Source organism: Balaenoptera borealis (assembly GCF_965194805.1).
Source record: "Balaenoptera borealis genome assembly, chromosome: 19".
Lineage (NCBI taxonomy): Eukaryota > Metazoa > Chordata > Mammalia > Artiodactyla > Balaenopteridae > Balaenoptera > Balaenoptera borealis.
This window is the reverse complement of record NC_138878.1, coordinates 53,996,704-54,000,862: the sequence shown is the minus strand read 5'-3', so window position 1 is coordinate 54,000,862 and position 4,159 is coordinate 53,996,704.

The following is a 4,159-nucleotide window of genomic DNA, read 5'->3' as shown; positions in this document are numbered from 1 at the left end:
TAAAATGCAAGTGAAACAGAATACAATGCCTATAAGTAACAAGCTGTCATGTTAGGACTTAAAGTGTTTAACACCTTACTTCCTCATCACCAAGCAATTGATATGGCTATGCGTCTGCTTTGTTGACCCTTGGCACACATTTTATATCATCTACACATCATTGATAGAGTACCGTTTGTATTTACAGTGTACATAAAGGCTTTCCCCATACATCATGTTGTTACTTTCCTAATCATTGGCTGGAAAATGTTGTATTGGGAAATAAATATGTTCTATGAAGTTTAGGTATTAAAAAATGAAAATCAAAAGGAATTAGAATCCTAGAAAACTTTAAATGGCAGATTTTCTGTGAGGTGTGCTGACTGATTTGAATAGTTGCAAACATCATCACTGTTCACCCCTAAATATTTCATCATGTATTTGCTAAGAATAAGGACATTCTCCTATCTAACCACAATAATATTATCACATCTAAGAAAAATCAGAATAGTTTTGTAATATCATCTAATATTCAGTCCATGTTAATAATTTTCCATTTGTGCCCAAAATTACTTTCAGAGTTTTTCTTTAAAAAGCCTTTTTTTTTTTTAAGGCAGGACAGGGAACCAGAAGTCAGTCAAGATGCATGCATTGCATTTAGTTGTTCTTTTACTTTATCCCTCTTGATCTAGAACCATTTTTTTTCCATGATACTAATTTTTAAGAGTCTGTGCCAGTAGTTTTAACAGAATATTCCACACTCTGAATTTTTCTGATTCTTTACTTAAAGTATTCTTTAACTTGTTCCTCTGTGATCTATATTACCTGGAAGTTAGATCTAGTACCTAGTTTAGATTCAGGTTAAACATTTTTGGTAAGAATACTTCAAAGGTTATGTTCGGTATTTTATATTGCATCACATTTTCCACCTTCAGTAGAAAATATAGGTAAATATCTTAAAGACCTTGAGGTGGGAAGGGATTTCTTAAGTAAGATGAAAAAATAAGGCTTCCCTGGTGGCGCAGTGGGTGGGAATCTGCCTGCCAATGCAGGGGACATGGGTTCGATCCCTGGCCCGGGAAGATTCCCACATGCCGCGGAGCAACTAAGCCCGTGAGCCACAACTACCGAGCCTGCGCTCTAGAGCCCACGTGCCACAACTACTGAAGCCCACGCACCTAGAGCCTGTGCTCTACAACAAGAGAAGCCACGACAATGAGAAGCCCGCACACCACTCGCTGCAACAAGAGAAAGCCCGTGCACAGAACAAAGACCCAACACAGCCAAAAATAAAAACAAATAAATAAATTAATTTTAAAAAATTGACTATAAGAGAAAAGAGGATAAACATTATTGAATTCTCAGGTACACATGATTCTGTTTCAGGTTTTTATATTCTGTTTCTATTTGAATTTTTATATAAAATACCCTGTTTTTAAAGTTTAGTTTTACAATTCAATATCTAATAAAGTCCCCCTCTTTTCCTTTCATCAGAATATTCTTAGCTATGCTTCTTACATAAATATCCTTGTACATCCATTTTTAATCACCTTGTCAAATATTATAAAAATTCCTTTTGAGAGTTTCATTGGAATTACCCTGAATTTATATTTAATTTGGCAAGAGTTGACATTTTTCCTATATTAAGCTTCCCTTCCATAAATGTGGGATATCCATCCCTAAACTGAGATCGTTTTTGTCCTTCATTAGGATTTTACAGTTTTATACATGAAAGTATTTGAAATCTCCTTTAAGAGTTATTTCTCAGAACTTAGAAATTTTTTAGTTATTATAAATGAAATGGTTTTTTGTTATATTTTCTGATTATTGCTGACATACAATTAATTTTTTACAGTTGATTTTTTTTAATACTTCCATTCTTGCCAAATCAGTTTATTAGTTATATTGCTTTGTCATTTGTTTTCCTGGGGTTTGCAATTTTTGATACGTCTTATTTCCTTTTCTTGTCTTAAGTACCCAGGCTCCTTTCTTACTGCTCCACTATCTTAACATGTAGCTCTGACAAGGACTCCCTCCTTGACCAAAAACTTTTGTTACCGAGTCCAAGCTCACTTTGCTCGCTGCACGACAGGCCGATAAATCGGAGACGAGGTGTTAAGGCAAGGAATATGACTTTATTCGGAAAGCCGGCAGACTGAGAAGATGGCAGACTAAAGTCTCAAAATAACCATCTTATTGGGGTTTGGGTGCCAGTTTCTTTTATAGCACAGAGAGGAGGAGGAGATGAGGAAGTAAAGTAAAAAGGCCATACGTTTTGCTAATATCACCCAGAATGGCCAGCCTCGGGGAGGGGATGTGTTAATTTCTTCTTTCTTGTAGCCATCCACAGGTGGAACAGGTTCCGGATGTTTCCCTGAACAAAGGCAGTGTTCCCCAAGGCAGGCCATATGTACAGACAGTATCCTTTTAGTGAATAAAAGCAGCGGAAAGCAAAGGTTAAAGCAAAAGAAACAGAAACAACGTGTAGTTCAGTTTGGCTCTTCCTTGTTGCACTTTAACGAGGCTTCTCTGAGCCCTCTTCTGGAATAGACCTTATCCTTGGCCTTCTGTCCTTGGCCTGCTGAACCCAGTTCAGCAAGAAGACTGCCAAACCAGTTTAACAAGAATCTCCCCAACTCTTGATACCTAACCAAGTTCCTCTTAGTAATTTTCCATCCACTGACTCCCTCAACCTGCCTATTAGCTATAAATCCCAAGCTGTCCCTATTGTATTTGGAGTTGAGTTCATTCTCTCTCCTAGTAGAATAGACTCGACCCCTATTGCAATAGTCTGGATAAAGTCTTCCTTGCCTGTTTAAATTGTTCAGGGCAATTTTTCTTTGACCCTTCCATCCTCAAGGTCACCTCATGATCTGAAATGCCTACTGCCACTACAGCAAACACATACACATTCTGGGAAGGAGGAAGGAAGAAAAAGGTTGTAGAGGATAAAAAGTGTTGACCTCTCACTTGGGTCCCCTCTCCTCAAGCATCCCTCTCAGGAAATATCACAGAAAGTAGTACACAACACTTTTGCTTCCATCTCAGGGACCCAAACTTAATCACATGGACACACCCAGCTGCAAGAGAGGCAGGATAAACCTTCAGCTGAGCACATTGCTGCTTCAATTGAAATCTGAATTCTGTTATTTAGGATAAAAAAGATAGTATATTGGGTAGCATGTAGCTGTCTCTGCCACAGGTGGTGGGATTGAAATTAAGTAAACCATATAGGGGTTATTATAATTCAGATAAGAGAAAATTTATGTATTTTTTTCCAGCTTTATTGAGATATAATTGACATATAACATTGTGTAAATTTAAGATGTACAACGTGATGATTTGATACATGGATATATTGAGAAATGATTTCCATGATAAGGTTAGTTAACACAACCATCACCTCACATAATTACCTTTTTTTTAATGTGTGTGTGGTAAGAATATTTAAGATCTACTCTCTTAGCAAATTGCAAGTATACAATACCGTATTGTTAAGTACTGTCTTTACAACTCCCACTCATAGTCCCCCAAAAGCAGGGGATGGGGGTGGGGATGTAATACAGTGCTGCAGTGTGCAGCCCTCTGTTACCCCGCACCCCATTACCAGGCAACAGTTACCCCGAGACCAATAATGCAGACCGTTAGAGCAGCATTACAGGTCCTGCTCAGCCATTGGTCGGTGCTGCAGTGGGCCCATCCCCCAAGCAAGCAACTGTCAACAGGTGACCATTAGAGGGACACTGAGTCAAACGTTGGGGGAGTGGGGGTCGTCAGGTGGAGAGTGAGGTAAGAGGGAAATCCAGGTCTTCTCCTGGGGGCCTGGAAGGCCTCGGGCTGGCGGGTGAGTTGGGGGGCCCAGGGAACAGGCTGGGGCTGTGTCCTGCAGGGCTCCAGAACCCGTGCCAAGACCACCCACTGGCCGGGCCCAGACCCTGAGCTGGTGGCGGACCTCTCCCGCGTCCCTGCCTCTGCGACCTAATGGCACAGGCAGTCTGCATGGGAGACGGTCTGTGGGACCTGGCCCCCACTGTTAGGGCGGCCTGAGGAGACTGAGGGCCAGCTGGGTCCTGGGGGCCTGGCTCCCACAGCGATGACAGCAGCTGGACAGGGTCTGAGGACCTGGCCCTGAGGGAGCCACCAACTGAGAACTGCCTCTTCAGCCAGGCCTGGGCACTGG